This window comes from Pezoporus flaviventris, unplaced genomic scaffold, assembly GCF_033815535.1.
Source record: "Pezoporus flaviventris isolate CSIRO_AGI_PZ_B2104156 unplaced genomic scaffold, CSIRO_AGI_Pfla_v1 ptg000029l, whole genome shotgun sequence".
Lineage (NCBI taxonomy): Eukaryota > Metazoa > Chordata > Aves > Psittaciformes > Psittacidae > Pezoporus > Pezoporus flaviventris.
Window position 1 is genome coordinate 2,911,540 of NW_026892577.1, and position 21,123 is coordinate 2,932,662.

The following is a 21,123-nucleotide window of genomic DNA, read 5'->3' on the forward strand; positions in this document are numbered from 1 at the left end:
TCTGAGGGAGCAGGAATGTTGACACACTTCCCCTGAAGTGTTTGTATTTTGTTAAATGCAGAACTAAAATCCAACTAAACAGAAATATTCCACTTGAAACAATAAAGTTCATGTCAGTTCAGGCCTTAAATGCCTGTGTCTAAAGCTCAGGTAAACGGGAAGGTAAAAACGGAGCAAACATCACTGGGAGACGAGATGCAAATTAGAGAGTCTAATCTCTCTGCAGTGATCGGCACACTCTATCTGGTTTCCATCGGTCATCTGAGCTCCAAGTTTACAGGCAATGCACTGTCTGTCCTGAAATCTACATCGCCGATAAGGCACTCAGTTTTCTGTAGTGGAGAGACTCCTCCACGGAGATAACAGCTCTTTTTATTTGGGGAAAAAGGTAAGGGAATTTATTCACAAACATTCTGGAAAACTGAAAGCTTTTCTGTCTGTCTTTACTTTTTAAAAAAAAACCACCACATTTGCAAAGTTTTAGCCTAGAACAGCCTGGGAATACAATTTCCAAGTCCAGAATAAAATGTTTGTGACTAAACAGAGTTTGTTTCAGATGACTGTGAAAGAGTGCTGTGAATGGAGTTAAATGGAATTAAAAAGACCATTAGATTGACAGCCTTTCCAACTACTTTTCCCATAAGGTTTTTTTTTCCTGCTAGCTCATAAACCTCATGTTTAAAGGCTCTATTGTACTGTTAAATGGAAAAATTAAAAACATAGCTGCTAAAGTGCTGTGCTGGACAGACATCTCTGTGGTCAGTGTTGAGGGAGCAGAAATCTTGGCATTTCTATGTACTGAGCACTGTTCATATAGTGAAAGCCTTTCCTCTTTTTTCATGGGATCTAATTTCAACACAGAAATTGTTCTATGCTTGCAATAATCATAGAATCATAGAACAGTTAGGGTTGGAAAGGACCTTAAGATCATCCAGTTCCAACCCCCCTGCCATGGGCAGGGACACCTCACACTAAACCATGGCACCCAAGGCTCTGTCCAACCTGGCCTTGAACACCGCCAGGGATGGAGCATTCACAACCTCCCTGGGCAACCCATTCCAGTGCCTCACCACCCTAACAGAAAAGAACTTCCTTCTTATATCCAATCTAAGCTTCCCCTGTTTAAGTTTTAACCCATTGCCAGGAGTAGCAAACCTGGAACCAGTCAGCAGATGACATGAAACCCAAACACATAAACTTGTGCTGCCTACACCATGGATATCAGGCATTGCAACTTCTACTTTGTCATCTCATAGACAGGGGAAAGGCAGAAGTGTTTAAAATCGAACCTATCTAACCCCTAAAATCAACTCCACTTGGAATCCATCCTGGATTGTGACTGCCAGGTAAGATGTCCATAGCTGATCTGGGTATTAGCTCTAAAGTAAAAACCTGAATTTATACATCTGTAAAATGTACAAAAAGTATATATACTTTTGCAAAAAGAAAACAACCGCTTCAGAAACACAGCCCCTCTGTGAGCAGGCCCCTGATGACAAATCTGCACCTCATCTACATAAATCTGCTGCTGCTTTGTCCACTTATTAAACTGCTTTTCTTTTAATATAAAAGAAAGCAGAAAACCAAAGTGCCAAAAACTTGAATAAACCAGATTAAAACTCCTAAGCCCGATGTGCAACAGGTGTTAAATCTAGCTGCAATATGCATTATGTTACCACCTGTGCTCATCTTATTCTGGCCAAAACAATATCCTCTGCAGGTGTGCAGAAGTAGAAACATAACAGTGCTAGAGAGTAAGGGGAGAAAGTGGCAGCTTTGGCTGAGGCTTTCGCATCAAGTCTGCAGTCAAAGAACGTTTAGCTGCATGCCAGAGGATGACCAGGTCTGTCTGCAGAGATTTCTGGGAACCACCTGCAGGCACGGAGATTGAGAAATACCTTTTGCTAGCAAGATTCCTCTGATCCATCTGGAAGTGATGGCACATGCCAGTTATATTATTTCCTGGGATTAATAAAAGGATCAGTCAGACAAACAGCCTTTCATATTCGTCATATTTATGAGCTGATTCTGACATTTTCTTTCCACTTTTTGTCTCTCTGCTTCAGCAGTTGCTGAAGAATGCTGATGAGATACTAATTACAGTAATTCAACCCTTAGCTGCTCCCAGTGGGTAAAGTTCAAACCCAAATGAGAGGGGTTTGGATAGAGAAGCAATAAATTTCACTGGTGAGCCTGGTTTCTCTGCTTCTGTGGAGCACCAGCTCGACCAGGAAAATGCTCCTTCCTCCATGATGAACACATGATATTCCTTCCTCATCAGTCCAGTGTTCATTAAGACTATGAGTGAGATCCTGGAAGACTTAAACTTGCTGCATTATTTCCTGTATAGGGATCATGTCCTTTCCATACCTCTCATTCAGCTGAGATAGGTTCTAAACAACACTTCTCCACAGTGACCTGCATCAGCTACATGGAAGGTAGGGCATCCAAGTCAGAGGGGAGAGATACACTTTGAGCATTTGCAAGACTTTGTTATTCAAAACACAGTTTGAAAATGGCTGTAGGAATTTAATTAGAAACTTCCATTAGGAGATTAGATGACGAGAACAAAGAAAACCAGTGAAAAGGCTTCTTATTAAAAGCAGTAGCACTGCAGAATATTGATAATATAACAAAGGAATGAATGGATATGCATAGCAAATTATTAAAGGTTACAGATAAATGTCCGAAAGTTGCTTAGTTTCTGGTTATCCCAGTATATACAGAAGGCACTGAGACAAGATGCCATATAGTCCCTGCCCCTGCAGAATACAGTGGCTGAGGACTGTCAGAGGTGTTAGAGTGCAAAGCTCAGCAGTGCTGCACCTTTACAGCCCTATTGCACAAATAAAGCATGAACAAACACATAGAAGTCCACAGGCTGCAGCACAGATTCTAGCCACAAGGATTAGCAAACGTAAACTCCTCTGATAAATAATCACGTTTAGCAAAAGGGGAATTTATGCCTGCAGAAGGACCAGAGCAAGAAGAGTCTCAGGGTGCTGTGACACTGCAGAATCCCTAAATACCCTCACTGGGCAATGTCAGCTCAGGTGAGCCCAAGTCCTAGAAAATTCTGCCCAGAAAATTGTCTTGATGGAGTCAGAAACTTTCACAGGGAATCAAACAGTCAGTAAATGAGTTAAGATTAAACTTTGATGCCTTCCTGGAACTCACATGAGCTGTTGCCAGTCATGACAGATCTTAGCATCTACTTACTCAAAACAGTCCTACTGTTTCCATCTAAGACTGGTCCATATTCACAGCAGCCATCACAACCCAACTTCTTGTGGTTCTGCCCTCTACAAGACTCTGATTGGTGTCTAGTTTTATAGCTTATACAACCAGGAGCCCACTCATATTTAAATCACTCTTTCAGATACAGGCTGGCCCACTCAACTTGGCCAAGAGCAGCCAATGGGTTTGTAGTATGTGTGCAACAAATAGCTGAGGCAAAGCATCTTCCTTTTTAAAACAGAAGTGCTAGATTTTACCAACCACCAAGGTAAGACTGTTGGTTATGTCTACATGAGGTTGCCATATTGAGCTAGCCCAAGGCTAATTAGGCAGCAAAGTAATTTATTGATGTAGGTATATTGCTGTCGGTATCCAAGTTAGGTTGTGCAGACTTTGCTCGTGTATCTTTGCATGATACTTCATAAAATATGGAATGATGAATTTGAATATTAATAAATTCCTTGCTTACAAGGCATATACAGAGTCCATTTCTGTATGTACTCTATTATTGCTCAAGACTTCTTAAGTAACCAAGACAAAACCAGTACATGATGAGGCATGGACTGCCTACCTCAGCCCTTAGCCTTCGCACAACCAAAGATCCTCCCATCCAAGGCCAGGTTAGAAGGGGCTTTGAGCAACCTGGTCTAGGGGAAGTTGTCCCTGCCCATGGCAGGGGGGGTTGGAACAAGACTTTAAGATCCCTTCCAACTGAAAACATTCTAGGATTCTGTGATCTTTTTTACCATTTTAGTGGACCTCAGTGAGGCACCACCAATGGCCTTGTGTCTCCTTGCACTGCCATAACAGGCTCGGGCAGCTGAACAATCTCACTTCTGAATTCCAGACCCTTCTGAATGAGACTAATGTGATTTCAAACAAAGAGGCAATTTTGCTGCAGGTTAATAGATCTACAGTTACCTCAGTATTAACTATACTGTAAACCAGGTAATACCTACCATCCTGCCAATGTTGAAGCCAAGGCATTACAGCTAGAAACTGGCAATAATTTGGCAACTTTTCTCTACAGAAAAGGAAGAAAACCATTACATTAGCACACAAAGACTTACAGATGCAAGTTTCCTCTTTGTTAATACAATAAAAGCATTTTAATGGTTACCGGTTACGAAAAAGTTAATAAATTTGAATATTTCCAAGAAAAAGTAAGGGTATTACAAGATGAATAGATAGCTAGATGGATGACTGTAAAATACTAGAAAATTGCTGATTGCTTTGCTAAAGGGCAGAGGCAAATTACAATCATTGTCTTTTGTTCTTGGGAACCCAAGGCATTTTTTTTTTTAGTCAAGTTATTTTAAAATGAACCATACAAGAAACTGCGATGTCCTAGGAAAAACTGAATATAACCCCGGACATTTAAATGGGTCAGGAAGCCCCCCTGAAGCAATACTGAAACACCCCAATATATCTGCCCATTTCACAGGCTTTACAGAGTCTGAAAAGAGCTAGAGGACATGCATCTTTTTAACACCACTACAATATCTTAAGGTCAATGTTATGGTAACATAAGCTTCCCCCCTTTCATCACAGAAACAAAATTGTATGGCTACTGCAAGATAAAATCCCATCCAGTTCAGCAGTACAAGAATTAAAAGTTCTATTCTTCTCTACTCCTTGCTGATGAAACTAGATGTGTTTACCTACTCAGACCTTGACAGTAAGTTCCCACAGTATTTTTTACTTTCCTGCTAAAACAAATAAATCCCCTCAAATCCAAACAGCACAACTCCACCTTTGCAAAACCTGTGATGGTTTCTAAAAAAGACTTTCGATATTACTGTGACCACAGCGCTCAGAAACTTAGAAGAGGAAGCAGATTTTCCCTCTGAAGAAAAATTAAGTCGCCTCCAGCCTGTTATGCAGAGTACAGTTGCCATAGCTGGATTCCTGCAGGAGCTATAAAATTCTCATCCTAGTGGCAATCTGGATTAGAATGCCTTTTTATTTTATTACACCCTCATTTTGTCATGAAGAAGTACAATGATTTCATGCAAGAGTATAATAATTCCCGGGATCACTACCCCACTGTGACCATGGTTGAGAGCTCCCGTGATCCGAAGCTCAGCAAAGGAAGGCATGTGTTGTTGTGTGGTCTCCTTAAATCCCTGCTCCATCAGCAGCCTAGTGACACTGAGGACAGCGAGGGAAGGCTCTCCTGTCACCATTCCTGATGGTGACAGTGAGGCTGAGAAGGAGCTGGACAGCCTGGTCCAGAAGCAAGGAATCACCTTGGGGACAACTGAGATCTTTGGAAACCAGCAGCTCTGGGGGCTTCTTGGGTCCCTTTCTTCTTTAGGGAAACGTTCCTGGAAATTCCACTCAAAATAACTCTATATTCCCCCAACCACACAGTATCTGCTTTAAACCTATGTTTATATGGTAATATTTAAATTACAAAGCACCAGCCTTTCACCTTAGGTTCTTGACTGTATTCAGACCTTCCTCCTATGGGAAATGAGTTTGGTGGCCTAAGCTGAGTCCCGAGTAGACAAAAGTCCTTATCTGTAAACTCCAAACATAGTTCAGCCCAACATGGCATGATTGGAAGTCCCTGCTCAGGAAAAGACAAGGAATGAGCTTGTGTCAAAAGTAAATTACCTAAGTAATCAAATCAATACTGAATTCAAAGTGGAAATATCTAAATTATCAGGCGGTGCTGCGGAGGCTACGAAATTGCTGTTTAGTACAATGTTTTCCAGCTATATTCAAAATGAGAAATGTCATTTAGAGGAGATAAACTACAAAAAATGAGGTCAAAGCTGCAGAGAAGCATAAGCTGAGAACCTTAATAAATTTAAAAATTCCCTTGAATAGCACCTTATCTCCCTTGGAAGAATGCATACAGTCTGGAACCTTGTATCTGCTCCCCTCCCAGGTATAAGGCAAAGAACGACCATGATCTGCATCTCAGATATATTTGAAGATGGCCAAGCATGTGGTAGAAATATAATTTAGAGATGGGTCCTGACACAAATTTGATGAGTTTAAAACTGGACACCGTACGTTGTGGCAAAATACCTACAGAGGAACTAACATATCTTTAAGTTAGAAGAGATTCAAGGAGATACAGAAAAGAACAGTTCTCCTTTGGGGTTGGAGGTGCACCACAAAAATAGAACTGTTGTGTTGTGATTCTTAAACCATCTCCTTGTGAAGTTAATGTGACACTAGATACTCACTTCTTCCCTGCCTGTTTGCTTTATAGTCTCTACCCTTTACTCACAACAAAATGGATGACAGTTTCATTACAGAATGGCATCACCCGTCAAACTTTGAATTACTGATCATAAAAATATCAGTTATTCTTTGAAGGATCGTTTGAGCACTCTGTTTTTTTATCAGCATTAGTGTTTAGTGCAACGTACACAAGGGGTTGAGGGGGGAAGCGATGGTGGAAAGAAATCAAACCTGGCTGAAGAGCTATGAGTTTGCAATACCCTACCCATACAAACAAGCTTCTATCGCAGTTATAGACAGCAGAAATAAAAGGGAGCTTTTTGGCTCACAGCTATAAAAAAAAAAATTATCATAGTGATGAAGTTCCTCAGCCATCAACAGAGCTGTGATAACGCTGTTTGATGATGATTTTCCCATGAATGTTAAACAGCCGCCACTGCGGAGGAAAAGGAGCTTATCTGCACCTAATACTGATCTCTAATTCCTGCCCTTCTTGAACCATCCATTTTCTAACAGCATTAACTGGGAAATTTACATCCCATCTTAATGCTGCTAAAGAGGACAGGAGATGAAGAGTAAATGACAGCAGTGTAATGAGGATGGCTTTTTTCTCCTTTCTCTTTAATGGCTGAAGATTTACACAATTGTCTGTAAGCTTATATAGAGAGCTTACCTGAACCTTTTGCCAGCATGGATTCAACTTACAGGAGCTTTTGTTAACTAAATACACATAAATATTTTTAAGGAGGTTTAATATTGTGACTTCAAAGAAAGCTAAAAGACAGGATGAGAAAAAATATTTTTTAGCATTTTGATTATGGATAAAAATTGCTAAGATTCCTTTCTTAAGCAGATGCAGTTGTATTTCCAAAATACACAAATCAGATTTTAATAAAGATTCTTTTTCTGCTACAAAATACTTTTTATCAGGTAGCAGGAGAATCTTTCTTTCAGATTAAAGAATTTTAGTGAAGAATTATCTCCAAAACTCAGAAATCAATGGTTATTCAAATACATTACGTAGAGCTGTATTTCACATGTCACCCACAATATGGATTGCTTTCTGATCATGTAGCTTCCATCTGAATACAAGGCGCTACACTGCATGGCTGAAAGGAGAGTAAGAATGGAATGTTCTAATATAGGAAACCACAGCATCAGTATGTGGCCAGATTCAGACAAAGTATTTCTATACCTCCAGATGATAATTTCAGTGGAAATTAGAACCAGTTCAAGATGTGCTGTTGATATGTGCTTTTGGGCTGGCTCGGGCTTTTGCTCAGACTAAATTTAATTAGGAAGAATTTTTTAAAGGTGGCTTTTCTCAATTTACATCATATATATATATATTGTTTCTTCAGGGTGTGTAAGAAAGGCTGTAGTTGAAAGGGAAAATACAAAATATTGTTTAGAAATGCTAGGGTGGAGGCTTCAACTCCCATCCCATAAGTATAACCCAGGGCAGCATAGGTGCCTGCAAGAAATGCAAGACAGGGGACTTGCTGTTTCTCAGAGACTTCTGTTATAATCTATTAAGTTTACTCTTCAGAAATATCAGTGTTTGTTTAATACACATTGCCATTATTTCCATATCAGACAAGTCACAAGTAATTAATATATGCAAGATAAATATGTATCTGTTCATGTAAGCACACCTACACACATATGTAAGTATAATATTGTATCAAAAGCTTATGACAAACATAAACATCTAGCATAATAAAATATTTAAAGTTCATTTTTATTCTTCTTCCAGCACCATTGGTGTACTCTTCCCCTCCCTTTCTCCATGGGAAAGCTGTACCTTGGGAAGAGCTTCTCAGCAGTGTACTGCATGTCTGCCCATACACCTATCATTGCTCAGCTAATGAAGGTTCAAGAGCCCTGAATCCTCGTTGGTTTAGAAATGACAGATGACAGCAGTCCCAGACCAATTACTATTGCTATGCTGACCATGGTGACATATATTCCTGGAAGCACATGCATCTCAGAATACAAACTTTCTTTATGCGCAATATTTGGAATTTACATTTATAAACCATACTTGTTTAAGACTTCAGGACCTAGATTTTGAAAGATGTGTAGGTTTTTAAACTGCTTTACTACCTTTGATTATTCAGATTTATATCTGAGGACATTAGGACATGCCGTAGGGAGAACTCAAGGCATCCAATGCACAATGTACAGGATTGATTACTGAATGAAATACTTTGCCACTGGGTAAAAATGAAAATTTGGGTGGCTGTCTTCTGTTCCTCTACATCAGTCTCTTGGTCCAAAGAGGCTGAAAAAATAACCTACTTTGTAATCTGTCATTACTGTGCATAAAACCATAAACAATTTGTGCTTCAATTCAACCTAGCCAGACCTCAAGCCCAGCACATTAGCCATAACTTTCTTATAACCTTTTAAATACACCTCAATCACCTGCTACAATTAGATCTCAGAGAATAAAATAGAAGCAATACATACGCAGAATAAACAAGAAGTTAATCTGACTGCTTTTGTTTATTGAGCAATTCTGACAATAAAACAGATCTTCTTCAAAAGCTAACCAGGTTTAAGTAGTATGTTGCCATGACCGAATACTACTCAGATTCCAAAATCACTACTGAAGGTGTCACATAGAAGTCTCAACAGAAGAAACAAGAGAAACATGCATGTGATGCATAGATCAAACCTAGTTCAGAGGCTGGGAAGGTCTGTGTAATCCTGTTTTGGGTTTGATTTTCCTTTGAGCATCATCCAAGCCTTCACTACCGCTGGCTTTTTGGCAGACGGAAGTGTCCTGTCACAGACTTTCTGCCTCTTCCAAACAGGTCCGAAACTGAATCACTTTATCCACATGTATATTAATCCAGATAACTGCATGACATATTAGCATTCTCTAATCTAACTTTCCTGGCAGCCTATCCTTCCACATTGCATGCAACTTCCTGAAAGAACAAGGAAGCAAAGGAAGAGCTCAGAAGAAAATGTGCAGCTCAATACACAGCAGGATACAGATGTAGGCAACACCGGAAAAGAACCCAGGAAAAACAACAGGCATTCATGTCTCACTCTTTCTCCCAGGCTGTAATCCTGGAAGTATTGCACTACAGTTACACAAGAATGTTTTACAAAATGCTATTTCCATGGGGAAAAAAAAAGTACTCTTTTCCTGAGAATCAAAACATTATCATTTTCTTATAAAACCAGAATGAAATATATCTAGCAAGTGGAAAATCCCTCTGAAATAACTGGAAAAGGCTTGGGATTGTTGGGGTTTTTGGATAAATTTGAAACTGAATTACACTTATGAATGACTGCAGTATATTATGAAGGAAAGACCAGTTCAGTGTTAAACTACACCACAGAAAACACCTGTTTGGTCTAAAAATTGATTTTCTCATTGTTTCTGTAACAAAATCAGTCTGATAAAATGGATCTAGAAACATCAAAATTTCAGCACAGTAGATAGTTCTCGTTTTAGCCAATTCTTCCACACATGCACACAATCTTAGATCTAGCTTTAAAATTGGCTTACAGTTGGCTGTATGGTGAGAAGGCGAAACCCAAGGTCAGCCTGGCAGTGCTCTCAATAGCCCTGCAATGAATACCTAGTTTTTGTTTTGCTGTTCACCATAAATATAACAGTATGAAAGAAAACTAGTGAAGCAACAGTAGAGGTCTGCGTGGATTGCACACTTGAAATGAGATTAATAGATGAAATATAATTAAAATGCCATCACAAAATTTCGCTGTCTCCTATGCTGCAGCATATTGCTGTTGGCAATACAGAATGCCAAGTGTACCAAAACTATATCTTACTATAAACTGCAGATTTTTTGTGTGCTAGATGCACACAACAGGATGTTGTAAAGCATAACAGGATGTAGTAAAGATGCACCTTCAGCTATACTGCATAAACACCCTTAGAACAAACAAACAAACAAATGCCTGAAATGCCATCCAAATTGCTTGAATACATCATGATGCTCCAGATTCTGTTAACACTAAGCCTTACAAAGAGAGATGGGAAATATGATGTGGCATAACTCTGCACTTAATCAAGGTGAATCCCTCTTTGCTGATTATCAAGTGAGGATAAATTTCCTGCTCCACTCTCTATCCTTATACATGAAGATACTGTGATCGATAACATCTAAAACTGTAATAAGAAAAAGAGATTATGTTAACTGTTGCTTCAGAAGTTTCTTTGTACCAAAGAAACAAACAAATCGAAGGCTTTAAAAATCAAAGGGCAATTTAATGTTGCAGTTCTGCATGAACACAGAAGGACTAATAAAGAGCTGCCTCCTCTTGTTGCAGGTAGATCACAGAACTCTCACTGTTTCGAGCATGTCAGCAGTGGTTTCCTACCACCACCACCTTATACCAGCCCTGGGAATACTTGGCTGGCTAGCTTTATCTTCCAAACTAGATTATAGGCTGCCTGTGCTAGCTCTATTATTGCACCTGAGACAAGCGAAATGCAAGGCAGCTATGCTTCTGGGAAGAAAGCATTCAACACACCTGAATATGCAAGGTCTGTTTTTCATATGTGATGTGGCTCTTCGGGCCCTACCAGCTATCTGGAATACCGAGCCAGAGCTCCCTCCCAGACTACAGTGGTCCTCGATTGTATAATGGAAATGGATTATATTTGGCAGAGAAATTAAGCTAAATACAGAATGAACAGTCTACATCAGAGAACTCTGAATCAGGACCCAGAGCAATAAAAATCCTAATACACTTGACCAAACTGAAAATCACTTCCCACACAGAGGCTGCTTGGGGAAATGTCTGAAGCTGCAACACGGCATATACCTGGGGAAGCCAATGATCAACTGGATCACACTGTAGCAAGAAGTATTTCTGACTACAATGAAGCCAGAAAGTGATTTGCAGGTGAGAGGTAACAGTGACTGTCCTGCAGTCCCACAAGACACTGCATGGGCACTGCAAGAGTCCCCTGAGCAAAGTGTGTGGTTCACTTCAGGTGATCCCTCTGATCTTGTCCCTCTTTCCCTCCCGTACACACTGGCTCACAAATGAGGATGTGGATGTCCAGGAAATTCAGTACCACCAGCTTTACTGTTTGGCATTTGATACAGCCCTAGTTTGCCCTAGAATTCTTCATGATCCTTGTGTGGCCACCCTTATTTCTACAGTGTGTTGAGATACATGCCTGGCCTTATTTTGCAAACCAATATATTTATTTCAGTCAATGTGATTAGGAAATAAAAAAGGAGAAAGAAGGAATCATGCCAAAGAATGATTTTCTATCTAACCACTCAATACTGGGGATCCACACTTGATCAAATAGATGGAAGCTATACACAGCAAAAGACAGGAGCAAATATTAACCAGCCCCAGTTAACTTTTGACACAAAAACCAATAGTGTTTTGCTTGAGGTTGCAGACTTAATTCATTTTTGTGAATGTGTCAAATTAAGATGCTTATAATGTAGCGTTGTGAATACAGCCAGTGCAAAGATCACCAATGGCATTTTTAAGTGGTCCAGTTTGAAAACGTGACCCTTAGAGACTTGATGAATAAAATTAGTCAACTCTGTAACTTTAAAATAGCTCTTTTCTAATTAAAGTGTGATGAAGCCTATCTAGCTTGGGATGCAGAATGCACAAGCAAACCAATTAGAGATAGTGGCAAAAACAAAATGGTGTCACAAAAAGATTTACCACATCAGTCCCTCCAGCAGCTGTACCATTTCTGCTGATAAAGGTGAAAACAACAGCTACTGCTGCAGCTAAGGATGAAGCTAATGTTAAGCTGACAAATCAACTTTTAGAGTCTTGGGAGATTCAGCAGAGCTATCAAGAGGCACAAAGGCTACTAATGCTTATGTCATACTTCTCAACTCTCATATTTTACCCAGGGGATGCCAGATTTTTTTGGCTTAAAAATTTCTTGATTTTTGTATTCTCCTGGGCAAAAAAATCAAAGAGAGCCATTAACTCAATGAGAATTTCACATATCTTGCTGCTTGAGAATTTTTTTTCCACAAGACTCACACTGTTTGAGGTTGGGAAGTATGCTCTACTTTGATAATGACACCCTGAAGGATAGCACTGGTAGAAAGATGAACATACATACAACAAAATCCTAGCTGCTGTTATTCAGTTCAGACATGCACTACATGTCGATGCTTGAATTCAGGTGGAGAGACCACCATATATCATCACAATGCCATTCAGGGAAGACTACATAATAAGATACAAAGAACAATTCAGCTGCTATTTGAACCTACATAGGGCAGAGAAGAAAACAGATTGGTCTGACTCTTGTAAGCAAGCATACAGCTAGTAATAATCTGTCAAATATTTGCACTCCTTGTGGTAATCTGGTTCACCACTTCTTAGAGGACGTGAATACATTCTTACTTGAACAAATCTCCCTGTCTGCCCAGTGGTGAGCATCAGTAGCAATGGGAAGAGACAAACAGATAATGATGCTACAATAAGAAAAAGCAACTATTTTTATGCCAGACTTTCCTCGTATTGTTCCAATCTTTCATATCTCAAAATCCTGTGAGGAAAAAAGAAAGAATTTTTTGCAAAACCTGAAGTTCTAGACAAAAGGTGAAAGTCAAGCAAATGTTAGAGGACAGACCAAGGTCTTGTAAGTAAAGTATTTCTTAGGCTAGGTTCAAATTGACCCCAAAGAATACAGATCCTTTGTGGTCAAAAGCACATGTGTTTGGGCACCTGAGGGCAGAATTACTAGATCTTCATAGAATCATAGAATAGTTAGGGTTGAAAAGGACCTTAAGATCATCCAGTTCCAACCCCCCTGCCATGGGCAGGGACACCTCACACTGAACCATATCACCCAAGGCTTCGTTCATCTTGTGCGTATTATATATTACCAAACCAACCAGTGTACTCTGTATTTATATTCAATCATATTCCAAGTGACAGAATCTTAGAAGCATAAGATGAGTAGTAAAGACCCGGACTTTAAAAATCTACATCTAGACTTAAACAAATCTATTCTCCTTTGCTTCAGTTGCAAATAATTCTCTAGAGAAACAGTATGTGCCTAATGCAGATATTGGTCAGAAATTCACATGAGCTTTAATACAGAAATACAGTTGCAAAGTTTCAGGACTCAGTATCCTATTGTAGTTCATCGGCAAAGTTCAGATCTGAAACTTAATTCAAATTGTGTGTGGTTCTTCAAAGCCACAGATTTAATTCAAGCTTAGCTGCAACATTATTATTATGAAGAAATAATGATTAAAAGACTAAGTTAGCCAGAGAAATTGGGAAAGATGTAAGGCAAAGCATAATTTTAAGATGTAGGTAAACATGGAAGAATTATGTCTAGTTAATTACATGCAGGAGAATAGAAATGATATGAGTTAGGAGCATGATATTATTGAAGGTACTAACACCCAGTATTATATCATAGATTATATGAGATAAGTTGAAGAACAGTAGAATCTTTACAGGTACAATCAGAAAAGGCTACAGTTAAGTGACCACCATACAATCTACCATCAATGGATGTGATACGAAAACTGGCGGTGCTTTAGGAAACAGCACTGGGATGGTAGTTGAAATCCTGTCTAATGACCTAATGACCACTCAGTTTTTCAGGGAAGGCAGGACAAAAGCTGACAGAAGGTTTTCTGAATCACTGAATCAGCAATACTTGCAAAACACAGTGAAAACATCTGCATTTGACATAGGATGATGCAATCATAATGGAGGAAACTTTTGGAAACAGGGAACCATACTATGGACTTGGTGCTGGAAAGAGGAACTAGAGGGGGAAATGTTCCTAAACTCTTCAAAACTCAGAAATAAATTATAAATTCCCCAAATTAAGATTTGATTTTCAGTCTGCAAATAACAAGAGGGAAGACATCAGAAGACATATTACGAAACATCCAACAGAAATGCATGTCTAATTGACTGAGGCCATTCTGCCTTTATAATGCCGATACCTGCATTGCTGACTTCGCCTTACCAAAGACATTTTCTAAACCTCTCAGTTGAAGCAGCACACACAAATACAATCTGTTTTTTCCTGGGGCCAGCGTTTTATTTTTTTTTCTGGGCTCTGAAAGCATAGCTGTGATACAAATCTACATCTATGTGTGCCTGCTGCATTAGTGATCATACGCAATGGCCTGTCTGCTGTGCGAGATTATGGGGATACTGCAGGCAGGGGGCAAGGGATCAGCCAGGATGTGTACAAACTTCAAATTGCTGGCTACACCCCTGACTGAAGTCTACATAAATTATGTCCACCACGTTCCCATCATTTATTTCTTTTGTCATTCCTTCAAAGAACTCAGTCGTATTCTGTCTGACAGGATTTATTCTTGGTAAAACCATTGCTGATCTTCTTTTAATAACCCTTTCTCCTATAAATACCCAGCGCTTTCATCCCTAATGATTGATTCTCATATCTTAACTTTCAGCAATATATCTGAGGATAGCTATTGAAAAGCAAGTTTCATCTGCCAAGGCAAGTATAAAGATGAACTCAGGTGGCTCTATGCTTAAATGTCTATGTATCTATTTATCATCTGCTAAGGTACAAACAGCTCATCATTACAACAGCAGCCACTGAAGACGAAAACGGTATCCTTTGCTCCGTCAGTTCTAAGGCAGGAATCCAGTGTCTGGAAATACCAGTTAAACTTATTTGAACATGAAAAGGAAAAAAAAAAGAAACCTTTATCACAGACATTTTTCTGTCAGAAAACCATTTTCCACCCTCTCCATCAATACATGTCTGCTACAGCTAAAACGCATACTGAAAAATGCCGTTAGTTTGTTCTAATATAGACTCTCAACCTTTATAGTTTCAAGAGCCAAAATATACTGGTTTCCCATAACTGATTGGTGAGATTTTATGATAAAATTGCAGGTAATAATTGAGGCTGTCATATACTGTAGTATTCATATTCAGTTAGTTACTGAGTGGTTTATTTCTTCCTGTTTTAAAACACAGAGAAAAAAACATGGCTCTTGCTGATGCAAGTTTGCGTGCCAGTGTCCACTCCAGAACTAGCTAATGCAATTCCATGTCAGTATTCTGTAGGTCTTACTATCGCACTGATGAAGAAACTTCAGTTAGTCTGGAACTCAGCTGCTGAAATTTTGACTGACACCATGCATGAAAATCACATTACCCTGGTTGTAAAAAACCTTCTCTGGCTACCTGTAAAGTACAGGATTATGTGTAAAGTCCTAGTTATTAACTTACAAGTCCTTAAATTGACTTGGGTTTGAATACCTCAGAGACATTCTGGAACCATACATCCCCAGTCGTTTTCTTTGGTCTCAGTCAATTGGATTAGTTCTTTTTGGCTGAAGACATTGAGCTACAGGGCATTTTTAGTGTTTGCTCGCTCCTCATGGAATTCATTAACCACGGAGGTCAGACTAGCTGACTCTCTAACACGCTTGAAATCTGAACTTATGGTATGCATTTTCAGATTGTTCATTAGGATGTACAGAAGTTATATGATTGTCTCTATTCAGTGTCTATAGTCTTTTCACTTGCATACATACCCATGAGTGCCAGTACATCAGAGCTAGAATTAGTCTTGTCTCATTATTTTTCCTCTATGCACTTCAAGATAAAAGCACTCTGTATTATAGCAACTTTTCCCAATAACTTTGCAGGGATCCCCAGAGACTTGGCAGATGGAATCCAATGCTTAGACAAGACATTCCTATTTTTAAAGCACGTCTGACAACATGATCTAGATCAATATTTCCAGGAAGCACAGCAGGCGAAATGGAGAGCAACGCTCTTTTTAAGTTTTTTGAAGTCTTTCATTCAAATATGATGAGTATTTGCTTTTAAGATATTTATAACTGTCTTTCTTTTTCTCACCAGTACACACTCAAAGAAGCTCCCCTGGTTCCAGCTGGTGTGCACCACAGTAAACAAGCACTGAATTCAGACATTAGATCAAATTAAGCTCTGACATAAATAATTAATACGACTAGAAGAGACCATATTTTTTCTGTACTAAGGCATTCTTATGAACCCCTATGTGGTGTGACGATACTTACATTCCACAGTGGTGCTGGAGGTTCACATAATCTGAATTATAAAGGCATAACAAAAGGTAGACTAATGAGATACGCAGTCTAGCTGTAGTTGATTCCACCTCTCCCTGTGTCCTAGGGGAAAGTCTTAACTAGCTATAGAGAGGATGGTGCAATCAAAGGAAGGAGGCACGGATGCACCTAATCCACAAACGTGCTCCCTATATTGGTATATCACATAAAGAACAATCCCCTATCAGCAGCGTATGAGTAACTGTGTCTTGAGCTTGCATGCCAACAGTTATGGGTAGATGTCATCACTTTGAGAAATAAAAGCTGTTTCTATAGACATGCAAGACAGATTGGTGAATTTGCCTGCTTTAAATTAGGCTGAGTGGTTCATGATGGTGTAAGGAGGAGAAAGATATTTTAATAAAACCAGCCAAATCAAACCTTCCCTGCCCAATCGACTTCTCACAGAACAGGTTGACAGGGTATTAAAAGCTGTTCCATTGCATTCTGCATGTGAAAAGGGTGTCTAGCATCTAGATTTAATAGAGCCCTAAATAGCTATAGATAATTTATTCTAGTTATAGCTTTAAGTTCTGTTTCTTGGAGAATATGAGTCTTATAAAAATGGTTTCCATGCAAATCAAAACCAGCTGAAAGCTTGCCAAGGCCAAGATGTAATTTAAGATGGCATTTAAGCTGCTCTGTCTTTTCTGTCTCTGGAGATATCATCATAAAATAAAAGAATTCATCAGGTAATGTTTTCTTCATTATTCAGCTGCACAATTCTGAAGTGAAAAAGATAATTAGACATACAGTGCTGTCGACACATAGTTTATGAAGAGATTCTGATTAATTAGCTATGGTAAAAGGTTTTTATATAGTCATAATTAATTTATATTTCAAGAAAAAAGGCAAACAGACAGTACACAGATTTTAATATTTCTTTCCTCTGATAGATTTATCAAAGTAATTCTGAACTTCTGTTGAACCTACTGCACTTCATTGTTACTTTATAAAGTGGGAAGCAGACATCTAACAGCACAACTAATATTGACTTTCCTTGGAGTCAGACAGCTTAACACTCTCACACCATTTTGAAAACTGCTCACCAAGACACACCTTGGTCTGGAATACACTGAATCAGCAAGGCAAAATACAGATCTAACACACAAGTTGCCTTCTAAGTTCTATCATATTTCCTTCTACCAAATTGACCTGATTTATAGTAGGACTGAGGTCAAAAGGTGAGTATTCCATATTTCCTTTACTTTTGCACATTGAGTATTAGCTAAAAGAGTTAGACATATTGTCTTCATATATATTGTCATGTTAGCTCTAGACTCCTGCTCACGCTCAAACCCCAACTCCCCTAAGTGACCTCACAGGCTACGTGTTGATTTATGCTCTGGTGAGCCAACCAGCGAAGCACACAGAGAGAGGGATGATGCAAACTCAAGAAAATCCAAGTGTGTAGAAGAAATGCAACTTGTTCAAACCATCTGGTACAGAAAAAGTGAGCCTATACTCAGGCACAGATAACAAAGAGAAAGCCACAGAGACTAACTTGTTCATCTTTAGGAAATTACTAGCAGGGATTAATTTAATCCTAGCAAGAGAGATGAAAACCTCACTGTTTTCAGGTGTATTAGCCATAGCACCTATGCACTATGATATAAAGTTTCATTTTTTTCTGAAACAAACACATTATGGATTCATGTTTGGATATGAGGCTAAAGGTATAAATACACAGATACTGATCACAGTTTGCTCATTTTAGTTAGTCTGAGAGAGACTCAGTCTCTTTGAAGTAAAGTTTCTTCTTGGGACCTTCATCAACAACCACTGGAAAGAGTAGTTTATCCAATATAATTTGTCTGAGCCATTTGAAAATGCTCAGGTGGCACTTCAGCCATGGCCAGAATTAGGAAGACTGCCAAAACCCCCTGTTTCTTCTCTTTTTTTTTAGCAAGAAACTTAGTGATAAAAAGTAGCTTAAAAATCTTAAACTACAAGATCCCAAGTAATGTCCATTCAATTTCCGGCTAAGCTTATTTGATGCAGTATATTACTCAGAATGATTTAGAGCTATAAAAAAAGGTTACAATAGTGAAGATTCCTGAATAAATAATTCTCAATTAAGTGTTAGCACCTAATTATATTAACTTAGAGTAATTACTGATTCAATTACGAAATTGAAGATTAACCTGAAAATGTAGACTGGCTCATTTATTTTTATGATAGCTATACACTAATAGCACATGCAGTTGGGATTCTCTAGGCACAAGCAAGGTAAGGGTTATTTTAACACTCGTTTTGGTTATCTTGCAGCACTTGATGAATATCTGACTAGAATACCTACTGAACTGTGTCTGACACCATGTTGTATTTATTATTCTATAGTCTCATGTATCTTGCACAGAAATAGGGGAAGAAATAGATCTCGATATTTATCACCTCTGCTTATGGTTTGTATTTTTTCCAGCCAAAATTTGCATGGGGTTTTTCATGTCAGAATCTGATTTTTATAATAACTAAAAAAGCAAACATATTTCCCAATATGCTCGTGTTTGGATTTTGTCTCAGTAACAAGAATGTTGGAGAATGCTTTCTGGCGCTAGTTTGGGTAGAGAGGGGAATAGCTTCAACTGTCAGCCCAAATGATTTCAGTTTAGCATTTAGGGAAATCTTCTGACTATTGAGGACAGTAAGAAGATACATTAAGGTGAAGACATAAGTAAAGCTTCCTTTGCATCAAAGAAAATGGACTAGATGAACTCCCGAAGTTCCTTTCACAGTTCCAATTTTATAAAGGTGTGTAAAATAAGGCTTTTGGTGGTTTGATCTCACATGTAATCTCATGATTCAGATTTTTCAAAAATGCAGTGAAATAAAAGAAATGGAAAGAAAATTATTATTTTAGTATGTTTAGCATAGCAGAGTAACTACTAATCTTCCATATTTTATGTGACTAAGGAAAGAGCTTCGCCACAGATTTGTACTTCAAAATCACATGACTAAAAATATAACAGCATGCCTTGGTATCTTAAACAGGTAGTTTCTTCCAAGTCAAGTTTTCAGTGATGATTTACTTACTGGGCTACTTACAGTAAACATCATGATTCTTAACTACAAGGATAACAAGCTGTATTTTTGTGCACGGTGCACATCGTGTATGTAAGAAGTAACAAAGCAGTAAAGATTACTTCACGTGTACAGATTATGTATTATTTGTTAGTGTGTCACTTCCAGTACTCTTTCTTTTCCAAGCAAAAGTATAAAAAACATGTGATTAGCTATGACACTTTATGTGTTAGCTTTTACCCAGATAAATGTCAGATTTAGATAATCCTATGGGATCTCTGCTTCAAATGCCTAGAAACATGACTCTGGAAGTTTAAGAAAATATATACGTACGCATTATTGAGATTAGTATACCAAATAGTACAGTCCTGCAGTAATAATGTACAGGGCAGGATTGAGTTTAACAACCATCTCCAAACATTTCCTATGTGAATTAGTGGAAGCCAAGTATATGGTAAAGGGGAGTGGATTATTCAGTAAAGAGGACTGTTAAAGATATCATTTCTCCCTAATCCATCTTGGTTCTAGCATGTTTTTAAATATTTCAATCTCAAGTACGTTTGTATCTTTCAGGAAGATAAAATACAGTAGTTACAAAAGTAACCACTGTGGATAATTCTTTTTATTCCAACACATGGGCTTTTGCACAGGTAACTGTTTTTTTTTCTCTACCATTCCTTTTTGCTTATATTTTGCCCATTTTAAATATGAAATATCTATAGAGTGTTCAGATGAATAAACATCAGTATGAATACCACTGCTGTAAAGGCAAACCGTTTTTCTGTTCTATGAGCTCCTACAACTGATCAACATTTTTGGCTAATCATGGGTTAACAGTCTGCAAGCCTTATGAAGTATCCTATTTATTAGACACACCATTCTTCAGAACTGAACCTTGCAGGAAAATTTTGTCCTTATTCCTCAGGCATTCAAATCCCTTTCCAAAATTATTTCTGCTTTTGAATTTTGTCTTTTAAGACATAGTCAAAGTGACACTACCTTAAAGGGAGAATTTATGTCTTTCAGAGCATCTCAGACATACAAATAGTTTTAAGTGCATACTTACCAGGAAGGTTGCTGTATATCTAGATCTTACTTCTTCATCACATAGTATGTTGCTATACAACAAAGCGGAAAATTCCAGGCGCTGGCAATTCGTGCTTTTGATTTGCTTTACTCATCAGAGTCTCAAGCTGGAAAAATAAAAGGAATTTAAAGATCATAAAAAAAAACCCTAAAATTCTCTGTACAATCTCATTTGAGTTTTGGAGAAAGTCAGATTGAGTCATGTTTAAACAGAAACCTGTCACTACCCAACACAATTTAAACAAATTACATAGGAGTTCACTGTCTCAGCACCACTGTCGTCTCACTCTTTCCACTTCTGACTCATTTACTGCATGTTTCAGTTACTTAGAACACATACTGTATCCCTCTGCATTCTCATAAACATTATTGCAAGAATTATTATGAAGAAGGTGGCAATTTGAGTGTATGATAGGACCATAGCAGAGGCAATCCAGCTTTCCAACACGAAACAGAACTTGACACTGGATGTGTAGAAAAAGAAGTGTGAAC

At 38.4% G+C, this 21,123-nt stretch overlaps 1 long non-coding RNA gene across 1 annotated transcript in view; it reads right to left on the bottom strand.

The window, feature by feature from the left end:
* Positions 1-21,123, bottom strand: part of LOC133272416 (uncharacterized) — a 37,262-nt gene that overhangs the window by 15,270 nt on the left and 869 nt on the right. The window contains exon 2 of the long non-coding RNA XR_009744404.1: positions 20,612-20,738. This is a non-coding gene — a long non-coding RNA (uncharacterized LOC133272416). The remainder of the gene's footprint in view (positions 1-20,611; positions 20,739-21,123) is intronic.